The sequence below is a fragment of the Martes martes genome (assembly GCF_963455335.1).
Source record: "Martes martes genome assembly, chromosome: 2".
Classification (NCBI taxonomy): Eukaryota; Metazoa; Chordata; class Mammalia; order Carnivora; family Mustelidae; genus Martes; species Martes martes.
In genome coordinates this window covers 71,716,922-71,736,657 of record NC_137889.1, presented here as the reverse complement: position 1 = coordinate 71,736,657, position 19,736 = coordinate 71,716,922, and the positions used below count along the sequence as shown (strand labels likewise).

The 19,736-nt window shown below is 37.7% G+C and overlaps 1 protein-coding gene across 1 annotated transcript in view; it reads left to right on the top strand.

Annotated features, from left to right (window-relative positions):
• Positions 1-19,736, top strand: part of ANXA10 (annexin A10) — a gene marked incomplete at both ends in the record, with an annotated part of 80,094 nt that overhangs the window by 48,351 nt on the left and 12,007 nt on the right. The gene's annotated exons all lie outside the window — the stretch shown is intronic.

Here is a 19,736-nt window from a genome sequence, read left to right as displayed (position 1 = left end):
TCCTGGGATTGAACACCACATCGAGCTTCCTGCTCAGCAGGAAGCCTGCTTCTCCCTCTGCCTGCCACTCCCCCTGCTTGTGCTCTATCTCTCTTTCAAATAAATATAGAAAATCTTAAAAATAAAAAAGAACAGAAAATCAAAACTATTAGGTTCTAGCTTTCTGTCTAAAGAACTAATAAGTAGAAATCCAGAATTTGAATTGACCTATAGACTCCGAAGTGCCAGCATATGATCCTCAGCACTGCCTCTGAAAATTCCGCGATGCCATACCTTACCACAAAAGAGCACTACTTTAAATTTAAATTAAAATTGTCACTTGTTTTGTTTTTCTGCACTGAAAACATGGTATGTGATTATTTCTATTCAGTTAGTATTTCTTGAAAACATCCCACATGTTAGCATTCTAATAATATGTTTAGATATAGTTAACCTTTGTTTTATGCATATTCTTAAATATGACTGTCATCCAATTCAGCAAAGGCATGCAGCAACCCCTTGTGGACTTTGAGAAGTCCATAGCTGGGAAAAATGTCTAAAGAACCAGTATTTTGGTTTGGTTTTACGTTGTATGAGTGTGTGTGTGTGTGTGTGTGTGTAATGAAAGAAGCATTTCTAAATCTAAATTTTATTTAGAAAAAACTTCATTGACTTTAAAGAAAAAAAGAATAAATGATAGCCCTTTTAGGGAATAAAGGTGGAAGAGTGATACCTAGAACGAGAAAGACCAAGAAGAAGGAGGCTAGGGTGAGAAAGCTGCTTGAGCACCTGGGGAATCCAGGGCTCCACACGTTTATGTGGGGAATCCAAATCACCAGATGGAAAACATGGGATATAACATTGAATGTTCTTTTTTTCTTTTCTTTGAGCCACTCCAGTATCAATTGCTTCTATGAGTTGCTGGATTTTTTTTAACCTAAACATTTCTATGGCCACTATTAACAAACTCTGAGATGTTCTTCCTCATCCTTTTTCCTCTTCCGCTTTATCTGAAGTGGTACGGTGGAGTATATCTTCCCTGAGGGTTGACTCTCTTTTACAGCTCTAATTTGGAAATTTTAGAGATCTAGCAGTTTGTTTGCAGATTGAGTAGCCCACCTTCATTCAGTCTGGATTTGTGATGTCCTTGAAAATATAAATCTCTAAGAAACTCAAAGAATTCTAATGTAACCACTTCCAGGGAATAATGTATACCGCTTAGCCATACCCAAGCTTCTCTCCTAGACATATTTCTTTGCATCCTTTCACTCTCCCTGACCATACCTCTCGTTTTTCAGTTCCTTGAGAGTCCTCTCAGATAATAAAGATAATCCAATACTTACTGCAGGGTTGAGTCTTAAAAGGTGTTTGCTTTTCAAATCTTCAAGTCCCAGCTCACATTGCTTGGGATCAGTGGTTTCTGCTTTGAACTGGTAGAGACACAAAATATCTGGACTTTCTCTCTATTCTCTTTTATTTCTGCTTGCAAAACCAGCCAATTATTTACTGAGCTCATCTCTTTCTGGTAATACATAGCCAAAGGCATAAAGTAATGTCATTTCTCAAACTCCCATGGAGACCAGAATAGGTGCTACTGATCAGATTGTAGCTCTCCTCCAAGAAGTGATTCAGAGACTCAGTCTCTTTCCATCTAGTGGCTAATCCCTCTTTCCACCTTCCTTCTAATTTCATCATGCCTGTCCTCAATCTACAGAAGCAGAAAGACACTGGAGGATTGTTCATGGAGATGTTTATGGGCCTCACCGTGATGTCTATCTCTTTTGCTCACATTTCATTGGCTAGACCTCCATCAGATAACTCCCCTTAATACCAAGCATGGCAGTAAGATGATAGTCCAGTTGTTTGTCCTCAAAGAAGATGAAACAAGTTTGGAGATCAGCTATCAATGTGAAAACAAGACTTGAAAAGCTGCAACCAAAACAGGCCAGTAAACAACAGAAGATGGAAAAATGAAGACACATACAGCAATAAACAGGAAATCTATGAGGATGACTATTTTGGCCATAAAATAGAGAATGTCCCAAAGGATAGCAATATATAAACGAAGAAACAAATGAAATGTCCTGCATTATTTATTAAAAGTACTTTAAAAGGTAAATGTCTTTACATTTTTATTGATGCTTTGTGTTTTTTGACATATCCATATCATGTCACCACTTTAAATGATCTTTAAAAGATCATTGTGTGAAAGTTTCTTGGCCCTAGTCCTAATCTTACCTGTAGAATGATAGTGTTTATTATCCTATATACTATATATACATTATATATATATATTTATTTATTTATAACCTATAATTTTAATCTGAATATATTAGATATATTTTAAATTTCTATATAACTAATCCTATCATGAATAATTAATTCATATGAGATTTTAAAAACTCCATTTTAATCTTTTATTCTTTATGTTTTGTTGTTGGCCTAGATAAATCATGAATGTGTAAAAAAAATCAGTCCAACATTTACCTGTATTTGCTTGATTAATTGCTGAGTTGTTCCAACAAGCAAAATTCAAAAATGCTAGTATGAAAGCTAGTATGGAAGTAATCGTTTCTCATGAGACCTCTGACTGAACCTACTCTTCAAAGTCTCCTTCTGCTCCATAGGAATTGCCCTCCTCTAAGCCTGTCTTATGTATTTCTTTTTTTTTTTAAGATTTTATTTATTTATCTGACAGACAGAGATCACAAGTAGGTGGAGAGGCAGGCAGAGAAAGGGGAGGAAGCAGGCTCCCCGCTGAGCAGAGAACCCGATGTGGGGCTCGATCCCAGGACCCTGAGATCATGAGCTGAGCCAAAGGCAGAGGCTTTAACCCACTGAGCCACCCAAGTGCCCCCTGTCTTATGTATTTCTATTCTATCTTACCATATAATGTGGTATGTGTTTATATATCCACCTCTCCCAGTAGCTTTAGTATCCCAATCATGAGAACTATGTCCTATTCAACTTTATAATCTTAGAACAAGGGTTTGTGTATGATACATGGAAAGCAAGTCAGACTTTTTAAAAGTAAATGCTGCAAAGAGCAAATTCTTTTAAAAGTCTGAGTGAATATATAATGGATAAAAGACTTCAACATGAGGCAGGAATCCATCAGAATCCTAGAGGAGAACATAGGCAGTAACTTCTTTGACATCAGTCACAGCAACTTCTTTCAAGATATGTCTCTAAAGGCAAAGGAAACAAAAGCGAAAAAAAAAACTTTAGGGATTTCATCAAGATCAAAAGCTTATGCACAGCAAAAGAAACAGTCAATAAAACAAAGAGGCAACCCATGGAATGGGAGAAGATATTCGCAAATGACAGTACAAAGGGCTGATATCCAAGATCTATAAAGAACTTAAACTCAACACACACAAAACAGATAATCATGTCAAAAAATGGGCAGAAGATATGAACAGACACATCTCCAAAAAAGACATACAAATGGCTAACAGACACATGAAAAAAAGTTCATCATCACTAGCCATCAGGGAGATTCAAATCAAAACCACATTGAGATGCCACCTTATACCAGTTAGAATGGCAAAAATTAACAAGACAGGAAACAACAAATGTTGGAGTGGTTATGGAGAAAGGGGAACCCTCTTACACTATTGGTGGGAATGCAAGTTGGTACAGCCACTTTGGAAAACAGTGTGGATATTCCTCAAAAAATTAAAAATAGGGGCACCTGGGTGGCTCGGTGGGTTAAAGCCTCTGCCTTCGGCTCAGGTCATGATCCCAGGGTCCTGGGATCGAGCCCCACATCGGGCTCTCTGCTCCATGGAGAGCCAGCTTTCTCCTCTCTCTCTGCCTGCCTCTCTGCCTGCTGGTGATCTCTGTCTGTCAAATAAATAAATAAAATCTTTAAATTAAAAAAAATTAAAAATAGAGCTACCCTATGACCCTACAATTGCACTACTGGGTATTTACCCCCAAAGATACAGATGAAGTGAAAAGAAGGGCCAGATGTACCCCAATGTTCATAGCAGCAATGGCCACAGTCACCAAACTGTGGAAAGAATCAAGATGCCCTTCAGCAGATGAATGGATAAAGAAGATATGGTCCATATATACAATGGAGTATTATGCCTCCATCAGAAAGCATGAATACGAACTTTTGTATCAACATGGATGGGACTGGAAGAGATTATGCTGAGTGAAATAAGTCAAGCAGAGAGAGTCAATTATCATATGGTTTTGCTTGTTTGTGGAGCATAAGAAATTACATGGAGGACATGGGAAGCTGGAGAGAAGAAGTGAGTTGGGGGAAATTGGAGGGGGAGACAAACCATGAGAGAATGTGGACTCTGAGAAAAAAACTGAGGGCGTTGGAAGGGAGGGGAGTGGGAGGTTGAGTGAGCCTGGTGGTGGGTATTATGGATAGCACATATTGCATGGAGCTCTGGGTGTGGTGCATAAACAATGAATTCTGGAACCCTGCAAAGAATTTTTTAAAAAATAACAATTTTTTTAAAAGTCTGAGTGAATAAAGTCCAATGCTTGCTGAAGTAAGAGGCTTCATATACGATGGATTTGTACCAAGGTTCTGGAGAGTGAGCATCATCTGCACATCTGGAGAGGAGGAGGGAAGGTGGTTCAGGGTGAATGGAGAGGTCCTGCATGAGCATACTGGCTGGCTCAGACTCCTGCTGAATAGGAAAAATTTGTCTGATTAAATTGTTGGCTGAGATGCCAGGCTGACAAGGTTCTTGTAAGCAGTAGAGAACCACAGGGGCATATTTTTGGCAGCATGTGAGATGATTGGGAAGATATTATCTATTATCATGTCTGTGTAAGCAGGAAAAAAAATTTAGTTGCATATGTCATGATAATTTACTACAAAAAATAGAAAGAAACTTATAGTGAGAGCCTCACTTATGACTTAATTTAAGAGAATCTGACTTATTAAAAATAAAAGCTAGCTTCCCCTTCTTATCATCTTTAAGTTTTAATTCCATTCTTTCTGAGTTCATATTGATCAAATCAAACAGATGTACCCCGAATATATGCTGAAGTGAGACAAGAAACAATGAGAAGTCTCAGCAGGAGACAAGGAACATGTATTTAGGCAAGAAAAAGCTATTAACAATTCCTCTCGTCGGGGAGACAAGATGGCGGGGAAGTAGGAGGAGTCGCCTTTTCAACCTGCACCCTAAAGTGAGCTGATTACCTACCAAAGAACTCCGATCACCCATGAAATCAGCCTGAGATCAGAATTATACACGTCTGGATCTCTACGGGGTCCAGAAGACGCCAGTGGGCAGGTAAAGTGGAGTGGGAACGTCGGACTGATATCGGAAGATAAACAAAAGGGGGAGGGAGCCACCAGAGGCGACCGACTAGAAAATAATACCCCAATACGAGAGTGCCCGGCATCTGGGGACCAGCATTAACTTGGAGTCTTGTTGAAAGCACTCAAAAGAGCAAAGACTCGAGCGGGGAAATTGTGGGAATCGGGGCGGATAGGGATAGGGGCTTAAGTCCCCAGACCCAGGGCAGCATCCCCTGGCGCTGAGCCGGAGAGTGCGGCGGAGAAACCTGGTCTTTGTCCCGGAGCCGCCTGTGCGCCCGAGAATGGGTGGAGTCCGGCTCCCGTGAGGGGCTGGGAGCCACACCAGACGGCAGAACGCGCACCTTACTGGAGATGCGCGCGTGCCTCAACCTCCACTGAGAGAGGTGCACGCCCAGCCTGGTGTTCTGGGACCCACGCGGCGATAGACCCACGCGGCGATAGAGCCGATAGAGCTGGAGGCGCCGCGCCCCAAACCATCCCCTGGGAGAGGTGCGCGCAAGACCTGAGCTCTTAGCCCCAGCCAGCGGGAAAATCTCAGTGTGCGATTGCTGCTTGGAACCTCTCTGGCGGTCTGGAGCTGCCCAGACAGCCACAGCTGCCTTGGTTTTGCATACAAGCAGGAGATCCTGCGTCCCCAGGGACCGTGACTCAGAACCTGCTCTGCCAGCGGCCCAGCGGCTGCAGCACCTGCAGGGGAGCAGACTGAGGCTTCTCTCTGAGAGGGAGGTTGGGGTGCAGTTTTCTTTCCTCTAAACCTCCAAAAACCATCAAAAGCTGTCAAGGCGAGAGAAAAGAAGTGAACAAACATAAAAACCTCCAGAGAACAAAAACCTGAAAAAAAACGTTTTTCTCAGAGCCCACCCCCTTGAGGGGGTCGGGAGGACTTAACTCAGGGAACATCATTGACTGAAAACCCACGTGGCAGCCCCCTCCCCCAGAAAACAAATCAGGAAAAAAAAAAAAAAAAGACTACAAGAGAACAACCACCACTACTTCATAGATACAACTTTTATTTTTAATTCTTTCCCACTATTCTGGTTCATTTTTTTTTCTTTTTTTATATAGATAATTTTTTAACCTATTTACCATCACAGTGAGATGTCCAGTACATCAAATTCCATGATAAACTTCTAACCTGAATTTTTTGATACATACACATGTGTTTTTCTTTTGCTTTTCTATTTTCTTAATTTTTAAAAAAATTTTTAATTTAGTTTAGTCCAGTTTATTCCTTTTTTATTTTTATTTTCTAATATTCATATAGAGTTAAACTTCAAGGTAATCCCCTTTCTCCAAGCAATGCTACCCCTATAGGTGAACCAATTTTTAATCCCCCTTTTTCTTAGGAAAGTTGAGTCCTTTAACAAAGATATCAAGATACTTCCAGGAAGAATCAAAATAACCTTCCTCGCCCACACCGAGAATCTATAACCATGCTCCCATCTTTTTCTTCTGCCAGTGTCTCTGTGTATTTATGTTTGTCCGGATAGTATATAAATCTTATACTTGGGGTTCTTCTTGACGAGGCTCCTCCTTTTTTTTGCTTATATATATATATATTTTCTCTCGTCATATACTTTTTTTTTTTTTTTTAATTTATTTGACAGACAGAGATCACAAGTAGGCAGAGAGGCAGGCAGAGAGAGAGAGAGAGGAGGAAGCAGGCTCCCTGCTGAGCAGAGAGCCCGATGCGGGGCTCGATCCCAGGACCCCGGGACCATGACCTGTGCCGAAGGCAGAGGCTTTAACCCACTGAGCCAAACAGGCACCCCTCGTCATATACTTTTATCAGTCTTTTTGTTTGTCTGTTTTTGTTTGTATACGTCATAAACCTTACCCTGGGGCCCATTTGGGCTGAACCTTCACTTTTATCTTCCCTTTTTTTCCTGTCTCTCTCTCTCCCTCTTTTTTCTTTTTCTTTTCTTTTTTCTCTCATTTGGGTGGGGAATCCTGAGTGCTCAGAAGCGTTCCAGGGTGCACCTTGACTGCACCACGGTCAATACATCCAGCTACATCTGTCCAGTCATCTCTCACCAAAATGACTAGGAGGAGGAATCCCCAACAGAAGAAAAATACAGAGGATGGGCCTTCTGCAACAGAGCTAACGGCTATCAACATAGACAATATGTCAGAAAGAGAATTCAGGCTAACAATTATCCAGGCAATAGCTAGGTTGGAGAAAGCCATGGATGACCAAACAGAATTGATTAGGGCAGAATTGAAAGCGACCAGAGAGGAGGTTCATAATGTTAGGGCAGAGCTGAAGGCCACCAGGGATGAGGTTCACAATGCTCTCAATGAGTTCCAATCTAATCTAAATTCTCTAAAAGCTAGGGTAACTGAGACAGAAGATAGAATTAGTGATCTGGAGGACAAACAAATAGAGAGAAAGGATCAGGAGGAAGCCTGGAACAAACAGCTTAGAAGCCACGAAAACAGAATCAGGGAAATAAATGATGCCATGAAACGTTCCAACGTCAGAATTATTGGAATCCCTGAAGGGGAGGAGAAAGAAAGAAGTCTAGAAGATATAGTGGAACAAGTTTTTCATGAAAATTTTCCCAATCTTGCGAATGGAACAAGTGTTCATGTACTAGAAGTAGAAAGGTCCCCCCCCAAGATTATACATTCAAAAAAAACATCCAGGCACCTCATAGTAAAATTGAGGAATCATGATTGTAGATACAATCTCTTGAAAGCCGCTAGGACAAAGAAGCTCCTTACATACAGAGGAAAGCCCATCAGAATAACGTCAGACCTGTCCACAGAGACCTGGCAAGCCAGAAAGGGCTGGCAAGATATATTCAGGGCACTAAATGAGAAGAACATGCAGCCAAGAATACTTTATCCAGCAAGACTGACATTCAAAATGGATGGAGAGATAAAGAGTTTCCAAGACCGGCAAGGCTTGAAAGACTATGCAACCACCAAGCCGACACTGCAGGAAATATTAAGGGGGGTTCTATAAAAGAGGAAAAATCCTAAGAATAGCATTGAACAGAAATATAGAGACAATCGACAGAAAGAAAGACTTCAAAGATAACACAATGTCAATAAAAACGTATCTCTCAATAATCACTCTCAATGTGAATGGCCTAAATGCACCCATAAAACGACACAGGGTTGCAGATTGGATAAAACGACAGGACCCATCCATATGTTGTCTACAAGAGACCCATTTTGAACCTAAAGATACACCCAGACTGAAAGTGAAGGGATGGAGAAGCATCTTTCATGCCAATGGGCCTCAAAAGAAGGCCGGGGTAGCGATTCTCATATCAGATAAATTAGATTTTAAACTAAAGACGGTAGTCAGGGATACAGAAGGACACTACATCATTCTTAAAGGGACTATCCACCAAGATGATCTAACAATTGTAAATATCTATGCCCCCAATATGGGAGCAGCCAATTACATAAGAAAACTATTAATCAAGATAAAGAGTCATATTGATATGAATACATTAATAGTAGGAGATCTTAACACACCTCTCTCAGAAATAGACAGATCATCGAAGCAGAAAATCAATAAAGAAATAAGAGCATTGAATGATACATTGGACCAGATGGACCTCATAGATATATACAGAACATTCCACCCTAAAACAACAGAATACTCATTCTTCTCAAGTGCACATGGAACCTTCTCCAGAATAGACCACATACTGGGTCACAAATCAGGGCTCAACCGATACCAAAAGACTGAGATTATTCCCTGCATATTCTCAGATCACAATGCTTTGAAACTGGAGCTCAATCACAAGGAAAAGTTCAGAAGGAACTCAAATACCTGGAAGCTAAAGACCACCTTGCTTAAGAATGCTTGGATCAACCAGGAGATCAAAGAAGAACTTAAACAATTTATGGAAACCAATGAGAACGAAGACACTTCACTCCAAAACCTATGGGATACAGCAAAGGCGGTCCTAAGGGGGAAATTCATAGCCATCCAAGCCTCCCTCAAAAAAATTGAAAAATCCAGAATACACCAGCTGTCTCTACACCTTAAAGAACTGGAGAATCAACAACAAATCAAACCAACTCCACACGTAAGAAGGGAAATAATCAAGATTAGAGCAGAGATCAATGAGGTAGAAACCAGAGATACAGTAGAATGTATCAACGAAACTAGAAGCTGGTTTTTTGAAAGAATCAATAAGATCGATAAACCACTGGCCACACTAATCCAAAAGAAAAGAGAGAAAGCCCAAATTAATAAAATTAAGAATGAAAAGGGAGAGATCACAACTAACACCAAGGAAGTAGAAACAATCATCAGAAGTTATTATCAACAGTTATATGCCAATAAGCTAAGCAACCTAGATGAAATGGATGCATTCCTGGAAAACTATAAACTCCCAAAATTGAACCAGGAAGAAATTGACAACCTGAATAGACCGATATCTAGTAACGAGATTGAAGCAGTGATCAAAAACCTCCCAAAAAACAAGAGCCCAGGACCTGACGGATTCCCTGGGGAATTCTATCAAACTTTCAAAGAAGAAATAATACCTATTCTCCTGAAGCTGTTTCAAAAAATTGAAGCAGAAGGAAAACTTCCAGACTCTTTTTATGAAGCCAGCATTACCCTGATCCCCAAACCAGGCAAAGACCCTACCAAAAAGGAGAATTTCAGACCGATATCACTGATGAATATGGATGCTAAGATTCTCAACAAGATCCTAGCAAACAGGATCCAACAGCACATTAAAAAGATTATCCACCATGACCAGGTAGGATTCATCCCTGGGTTACAAGGATGGTTCAACATTCGCAAATCAATCAATGTGATAGAACAAATCAATAAGAGAAGAGAGAAGAACCACATGATCCTCTCCATTGATGCAGAAAAAGCTTTTGACAAAATCCAGCATCCGTTCCTGATTAAAACGCTTCAAAGTATAGGGATAGAGGGAACATTCCTGAACTTCATCAAATCTATCTATGAAAAACCCACAGAAAATATCATCCTCAATGGGAAAAAGCTTGCAGCCTTCCCATTGAGATCAGGAACACGACAAGGATGCCCACTCTCACCACTCTTGTTCAACATAGTATTAGAAGTCCTAGCAACAGCAATCAGACAACAAAGAGAAATAAAAGGTATCCAGATTGGCAAGGAAGAAGTCAAACTCTCTCTCTTCGCAGATGACATGATTCTTTATATGGAAAACCCGAAAGACTCCACCTCCAAACTACTAGAACTCATACAGCAATTCAGTAATGTAGCAGGATACAAAGTCAATGTCCAGAAATCAGTGGCTTTCTTATACACTAACAATGAAAATACAGAAAGGCAAATTAGAGAATCGATTCCATTTACTATAGCACCAAAAACCATAAGATACCTCGGAATAAACCTAACCAAAGAGGTTAAAGATCTGTACTCGAGGAACTACAGAACACTCCTAAAAGAAATTGAAGAAGACACAAAAAGATGGAAGACCATTCCATGCTCTTGGATGGGAAGAATAAACATCGTTAAAATGTCTATACTACCCAGAGCAATCTATACTTTTAATGCCATTCCAATCAAAATTCCACCAGTATTTTTCAAAGAGCTGGAGCAAATAATACTAAAATTTGTATGGAATCAGAAGAGACCCCGAATTGCTAAGGAAATGTTGAAAAACAAAAATAAAACTGGTGGCATCACGTTACCTGATTTCAAGCTTTACTACAAAGCTGTGATCACCAAGACAGCATGGTACTGGCATAAAAACAGACACATGGACCAGTGGAACAGAGTAGAGAGCCCAAATATGGACCCTCAACTCTATGGTCAAATAATCTTTGACAAAACAGGAAAAAATATCCAGTGGAAAAAAGACAGTCTCTTCAATAAATGGTGCTGGGAAAACTGGACAGCTACATGTAGAAGAATGAAACTTGACCATTCTCTTACACTGTACACAAAGATAAACTCGAAATGGATAAAAGACCTCAACGTGAGACAGGAATCCATCAGAATCCTCGAGGAGAACATAGGGAGTAACCTCTTTGATATCAGCCACAGCAACTTCTTTCAAGATATGTCTCCAAAGGCGAAGGAAACAAAGGCAAAGATGAACTTCTGGGACTTCACCAAGATAAAAAGCTTCTGCACAGCAAAAGAAACAGTCATCAAAACAAAGAGGCAACCCACGGAATGGGAGAAGATATTTGCAAATGACAGTACAGATAAAAGGTTGATATCCAGGATCTATAAAGAACTCCTCAAACTCAACACACACAAAACAGATAATCATATTAAAAAATGGGCAGAAGATATGAACAGACACTTCTCCAAGGAAGACATACAAATGGCTACCAGACACATGAAAAAATGTTCATCATCACTAGCCATCAGGGAGATTCAAATCAAAACCACATTGAGATACCACCTTACACCAGTTAGAATGGCCAAAATTAGCAAGACAGGAAACAACATGTGTTGGAGAGGATGTGGAGAAAGGGGAACCCTCTTACACTGTTGGTGGGAATGCAAACTGGTGCAGCCACTTTGGAGAACAGTGTGGAGATTCCTCAGGAAATTAAAAATAGATCTTCCCTATGACCCTGCAATTGCACTGCTGGGTATTTACCCCAAAGATACAGATGTAGTGAAAAGAAGGGCCATCTGTACCCCAATGTTTATAGCAGCAATGGCCACGGTCGCCAAACTGTGGAAAGAACCAAGATGCCCTTCAACGGATGAATGGATAAGGAAGATGTGGTCCATATACACTATGGAGTATTATGCCTCCATCAGAAAGGACGAATACCCAACTTTTGTAGCAACATGGACAGGACTGGAAGAGATTATGCTGAGTGAAATAAGTCAAACAGAGAAAGTCAAGTATCATATGGTTTCACTTATTGGTGGAGCATAACAAATAATATAGAGGACAAGGGTAGATGGAGAGGAGAAGGGAGTTGAGGGAAATTGGAAGGGGAGGTGAACCATGAGAGACTATGGACTCTGAAAAACAACCTGAGGGTTTTGAAGGGGCGGGGTGGGAGGGTGGGGGAACCAGGTGGTGGGTATTAGGGAGGGCACAGATTGCATGGAGCACTGGGTGTGGTGAAAAAACAATGAATACTGTTACGCTGAAAATAAATAAAAAATTTAAAAAAAAAAAAAAAAAAACAATTCCTCTCTTTTATGACTCAGATTGTCTTACTGGCCATCTTCCAGCAGGAAGCAAAGTTAGAATTCTTGATATTCCAGCTAAGATTAAAGAATAAAAAGAAAGAAGGAAGCATTCAGTTTAGGGGAAAAATACAGAATACAGGATGTGGTGCATAAACAACGAATGCTGGAACACTGAAAAGAAATAAAATAAAATAAAATGGGGGGGGAGAATATTCCCCAGCTTTTCAGGAAAATAGACCCACAGCCATATGCTGATTTTTTCCCAAAATTACAAATTCAAATAATTTTTAAAGATTTTACTTATTTATTTGATGGGGGGTACACAAATAGGGGGAGTGGGAGAGGGGGAAGCAGGATTCTCTGCCAAGCAGAGAGCTCAGTGTGGGGTTCAATCCCAGGACCCTGAGATCATGACCTGAGCTGAAGGCAGAAACTTTAGGATTGAGCCACCCAGGCACCCCTACAAATTCAAATATTTACAGAGATTTCTATTTTTTTAATTCTATAAAAAAACAAAGTTTTTTAAACTTTTCTGAAGTTAAAGTATTGTATTACTACACACAAGAGAGATAAAAATTAAGAATTGATTCTACCTTGTCTAGAACTAGTGTGTATACAAAAGTAGTTAAAGTGAGAGCATCACTATTATTAAAGAATTTTTCCTTTAGGTGTCAATAGCAGTGAATTACTGCTTCTTTTTCCTTCTTTTCTTGTTATGTTATTTTGCTGTCTTCCTCCTTCAGGGTGGATTAACATGTCTATCAAACACAGGTGGTATGGTTTCCCTTAATATGTGTTTGTTGTGATTAAAAACTTCATCGTTGTACTTCACACATATTTTGTATGATTGAATTCAAGAATTAATAAATATATTAGATTGGAACACTAACTCTCCATTCATGTTGCCAGACAACATGGATTTTAATTATTTTTTATTCTTTTTATGTGGTATGGGTGTGTGTGCCCAAGCTATTCTCAGTTTTGAATTAGGAATAAAAATTCCTCAGGAAAACGTTGTGGAGGAAGCCAAGTATTAACTGCACCAGATCAAGGAGAGATTGGTAATTTGGACTAATTGGATTTCTTCAAATTGTTCACTTGAAAAAGGTGATATAGTACTAAGCAAATCCACTTTCAGTTAAATTTAAAATTTTCAGGAGCTCCTGGAGGGCTTAGTTGGTTAAGTGTCTGCCTTCAGCTTGGGTCATGGTCCCAGGGTCCTTGTGGTGAGCCCCCAGTATATTATCAAAGTGCTGAATCATTGTGTTATTACACTAATATTATACTATGTATTAACTAACTGGAATTTTTAAAAAATTTCTTTAAAATTCTCTCAATTTAAAAAGGTCATAATTTTTTTATTTTTTAACAGGTAATGCTACAAAATATAAATTAAAAGAACAATTTCCCAGTCAGAAATTCATATTGGCATAGGCATTGCTCCTAATAAAGGAAAGCCAACAGTCCCATTGTAAATCCATAAGTTGCATCCTAATATTAAATAGGTTTTATTTTCTTAATATCCAAATAGAAAATCTTTTCAATTTATTGATGAAAAATATACATTGTCCGGTAGGAAATAAAATGTATTTTATTAGGATAACTTTGTATTCCATTGAAGCTATATCACAGTCCAGTTTCTGCTCTCAAATCCTGCTTCCTTCCCATCCCTTCCATAAGTGTTTCTCCCAAGGACACTCCATAATAAATAAGACACGTGCTGATCTCCATCTCAGAGTCAGCTTTCCAAGGAACCCAAAGGCTATATCCCCACCATGTAGAGACAAGGAGACCCAGGCTTAGAGGGATCATGTTTACACATCTATTGAATGAGAGAGACAATATGAAAACAGGCCTAAGTACACTATCACCGCATTGTTTAAATCTAATTTCTATCTTCAGCCCCATTTGACTCCACTCCAGTTCTACTTCTATTTGATAAAATGTCCATGACCAATACCCAAATAACCTCTTAAAATTTCTATACCTCTTAAATAGTACTTAGAAGTACTGACATCTCAGAATCAGGATTGCAGTGGATTTTTTTAAAACAAAGATTCTTATATTCCAGGAAAAAAAAAAAAAAACAGTTCTGAAAATTAAGCATGACAGAAAATAAGTCATGAGGGAAATAATCGTGAACAATGTTTTCTCAAAGTAATAAGGCAATCAATCTTATTCATAATTGCGGTTCCTTTTCCATGAAATTAAATAATAATGCTTTATTATTGATAAAGTGTATATGTGAGTATGCATATTTATATATATAGTAATATTATCTATATAGACATACATATTTTAAAACAATGCACTAATTTATGTTAACATGGTTTTACCTAATTTGGATTATGACTTTATAGTATAAAGTATTATTAATTAATTTCAATTTCTAGAGTTGGAACATTAAATTGTGTTTGTGTGTTTAACTTTGAAATAGCTTTTCAATGTAATAAAGTTTTCCTTTCAATAGAGAACATCAAAAAATGAGGGTGAATAGAAACCTAGATTTTATAAGAAGCCAAGGAAAAATAATTAAGTTTACTTAAGGATTAAATACTTATAAGATTTCATAGTACATTTCTCTTAAAATGTAAAACAAACTTTACAAGTATAAAACAATATGCATTTCATAGAAACTACTTATATTACAATAGAAAAATGGAAGTAAAAAGAGGTATCTTAGTATAATTTCCTCTAATAATAGTCTTTTTGAAGATCAGAAGTCTCATGTTAATCCATACTTCTTATGTATCAATAATTACACATATAATTAAGTGTATAATTTCTCTTAGGTTTTTTAATATTTTAAAGATTTCCCATTGACTCCCAACTTCTACATTAATGGTTCTTCTGTTTGGAGCTTCTGATTTACCATTTGGATTAGTAAATCTAGAAGGTTGGGAAAAGGTAAAAAGTGAATTAGGGAACTGAAAAGTTTATCATTTTCCCTCACCACTATCTGTGGTGTAAATCACTTCAGAGAGAATCTGTCTAGACATTTTACAAAAAGGAAATGGAATTCCTTCCTAAAGGTTGTGCAATTTAGACTGATGGTTCCAGCCAGATAACTGAGGGTTACTTCAGTGTGAACAAATCTCTTCTACCCTATAGCTGGAATCGTTATTCTCTCTCTCAATCTCTCTATGTCTGTCTCCGTCTTTCTCTTTCTCAATCTCCCTTTTTCTCTGTATATAGATGATTTTCCTCTTAGCCATGGTTGTATGTCCTTATATTTATTATTTACCTTCTTGAGATTCAGATGAGATTTACTTTGTACATTAAGGAATGTGAACCATTCTTCTCTCAATTCTCTCCCAACACAAATATTCTAAAATTCAATTATTGTAATTACATCCACTACTTCCATCTACATTTTATTTGATTCTCAGAATCCAAGTAAAGACTGTCTGTGGCTTTCAACTTCTTAACATCATGAAAATCAGGCACATCTCTTTTGTGAATTCATAGAGACTGAGGGAATTGGAGCATAGGAACCTTAAGATATTCATGAAATGGAAAGTGTGGAAAATTATTGTCATATTTTTCTGGGAAAGAAGATTTTTTACTTAATGTTTAAAGTATTTTCCAAAAGGGATATTTCTAATAAGGAAACAACTCATCTGGAACACCTTCTTGAAAACTAATGCCAATCATTAAATGGGCTTACAACATTCCATGCTTGCTTTTATTAACTAGATTTATGGGAGATGTAATTATCTGTCAAATAGTAAAAAATTAATCACTTGGAGATTAATTAATCAGCATGTGCAAATCACACAGGAGATGATAAATGTTCTCAAAGAAGGAGTGGAAATGACCCAACTGAATGCTTACTCATCATAGCTGTTAGGATTTTCCTTACAATGGTTTCTCAAACTTGTACAGCGAGACTTCTAGGGATATTATTGCCATCAGATTTCAGTAATCATCTGTAGTCAACTTAACCATTTCAAATATTTTCAGCTAGATTCTCATTCCCTTAATATCTTTTTTTCACAGTTTTATTTTGCCCCAACCCAAATTCTGTACTCACATATACCATTTCTCTGTTATACACACCATGCTGCTATTCTGGGCTTTTTACATGACAGCTTGACTCTGACAGTGGAAAAAGCTAAATCACAAACTTACCTATTCACATTTTTAAATCTACCAGTCTGCTTAAAGTGCTTTTGGTAATTAACTGCACAAAAAAGTAAACAGACAAGCACCACTTCAAGTTCAATGTCAAAACTTACATTTCAAAAATATTTCAGAAACAGAGAACTGCAGAAATTTCTTAAATATTTCTCACAAACTTTGTAAGGGTAGGTGTATACTTAGCTATGTAGTTTGATCAGAAATTACTAAGAAAATTTCAATGATCCCTAAAATTTTCCTACATCTACTAACTGACCTTTTTTAATTATTTTTTTAATTCCAGTGTGGTTAATATATGGTGTTATATTAGTTATATTAGACCTTTTTTATTATTCTTTTTTAATTCGTGTGGTTAACATACAGTGTTTTATTAGTTTCAGCTCCGCAATATAGTGATTCAACAATTTCATGTATTGACTCAGTACTCATCAAGATAAATGTACTCTTAATCCCCTTCATCTATTTCACACATCCTCCACCCCAGTATCTCCTCCGGTAACCATCCATTTGTTCCCTATATTTAAAAATCTGTTTTTTGATTTGTCCCTTTTTTTCCCTTTGTTCATTTGTTTTGTTTCTTAAATCCCATGTGTGAGTGAAATTGCGTGGTATTTGTCTTTCTCTGACTGGCTTATTTTGCTTAGCATTATACTCTTTGGCTAGATTAATGTCTTTGCAAACAGTAAGATCTCATTCTTTTTATGAATGAATAATATCCCATTGTGTATATATAGCACATCTTCTTTATCCTCCAAATTAATGTTTTCATATTCTTTAGCTAAACACCCAGAGTAGTGCAACTAATGGGTCATAGGGTAGCTTTATTTTTAATTTTTTGAGGAACCACTATATTATTTCACAGTGGCTACACCAGTTAGCATTCTCACTAACTGTGCATCAAGGTTTCTTTTTCTCCACATCCTTGCCAACACTTGTTTCTTGAGGGTTTTATTTTAGCCATTCTGACAAGTGTAAGATGATATCTAATTGTGGTTTTGATTTTCATTTCCCTGATGATGAGTGATGTTGAGTAGTATCTTCTCATGCCATCATATGGATGATGACATCATGACATCATATGGATGTCTTCTTTGGGGAAGTGTCTGTTCAGGTCTTCTGCCCATTTTTTAATTGGATTTACTTGGGGTTTTTTGGTGTTGAGTTGTATAAGTTCTTTACATGTCTTGGATATTAACCCTTCATTGGATATGTCATTTGGAAATATCTTCTCCCATTCAGTATGTTGTCTTCTGGCTTAATTGGTTGTTTCCTTCGGTATGCAGAAGCATTTAACTTTGATGTAGTCCCAGTACTTTATTTTTTGCTTTTGCTTCCCTTGCCTCAGGAGACATATCTAGAAGGATGTTGTTATGACCAATATCAGAAAAAATACTATCTTTGTTCTATTCTGGAGTGTTTAAGGTTTCAGGTCTCACATTTATGTCCTTAATTCATTTTGAGTGTATTTTTGTTTATGGTGCAAGAAAGCAGTCCAGTTTCTTTTTTTTCAAATGCAGCTGTCCAGTTTTCCCAATACCATTTGTTGAAGAGACTGTCTTTTTCCCATTGGATATTCTTTCCTGCTTTTAGAAGTTTAATTGACTTATATAATTGTGGGCATATCTCTGGACTTTCTATTCTGGTCCATTGATCTATAAAAATCTGTTGTATTTCTATACACTAATATTGAAGCAGGAGAAAGAGAAGTGGAAACAATGACATTCACAATTGCACAAAAAATAATAAGATGCCTAGGAATAAACTTCACCACAGAAGCGAATGACCTGTAGTCTGAAAAATGTAAAACACTGATGAAATATATTGAAGACAACATAAAGAAATGGGAAGACATTCCATGCTTATGGAGTGCAAACATCATTAAAATGTCTACACTACCCAAAGCAATCTACAGATTTAATGGAATGCTTATCAAAATACCAACCACATTTTTCATAGGACTAGAACAAACAATCTTAAAATTTGTGTGGAACCAGAAAAGACCCCAAATAGTGAAAGCACTCTCGAGGAAGAAAAACAAAAGTGGAAGTATCATAATTCCAGACTTCAAGTTATATTACAAAGCTGTATTAATATAACTGATCTTTGAATTCTGTTATCTAAAAGTTATTTCTTTAGCTTTCCTGCATTCATTTAGTATTGATTCAACTAGTATTTGTCAAGTGCCTACAATGTGTCAAGCATGATTCGAGGCAACAGAGAATTGTAGTGAACAAGAGACAAAGACCTCATCAGTGTTTGAGAAGCTTATATTCTAACGAGGGAATAGGAAAAATTCAAGAGAAATCTAATAAACAGGTACATTATATAGAATGTTAGAAGGCAGTGAGAGGAGAATAATGGAAATAGAAATTTTGGGGCTGGGCATAGTAGGTAGGTTGTAATATTACATAGGATGGTCAGATAAATCTCATTGAGAAGAGGTTATATGAGCAAACATTTGGAAAGAATGTGTTGGCAAATGAATGGTGATGATAGGACATTCCAGGCAAAGAGAAAAGTTATGGGAAAGTTTTAAGACAAGGGAATGGCTGCCAGTGGTGAAGAATAGCAAGAAGGGCAGCTGGTGCCATTTGAGCAAGCCAAGGAAATGTTCTATAATAGTGGCAATGTCAGAAAGGTAACAGGTGATGAAATTTGGTCAAATCTGGAGCATTGTAAGGATTTTTACTTCTTTTCTGAATGAAATGGGGAGAGGAGGATCATTACTGGACTTTGAGAAAAACAATGATATGATCTTATGCTTTAAAGTGTTCACCCTAGATGCAATGTTGAGGGAAAAGTAGGGAGACAGGATAGAAACAAGCCTGTAAGGATGCTACCAGCAAAGAATTTTGTCAATATTAATTTGGACCCATAGGAGAGCTCTGGCAGTGATGAAAATTGCCCAGATGCTGCATGTATTTTGAAAGTAGTGTCTATTATTATTTCCTGAGAAATTAGATGTAGGATATGTAAAAAGGAAGGAATAAAATGTTAGTCAATTCTTAAGTCTGAGCAGTAGGAATGATGGAGTTGTCATAAACCGAGATGTGGAGGTTTATGGATATAAGAGGTTTTTGAGTTCAAGGGAGACCAGGAAATAGATTTTGAACATGTTTTGTCTAATATGTTTATTAGAAATCCAAGTGAAGATGTTCAGTTGGCAACTGGAATATATGCACC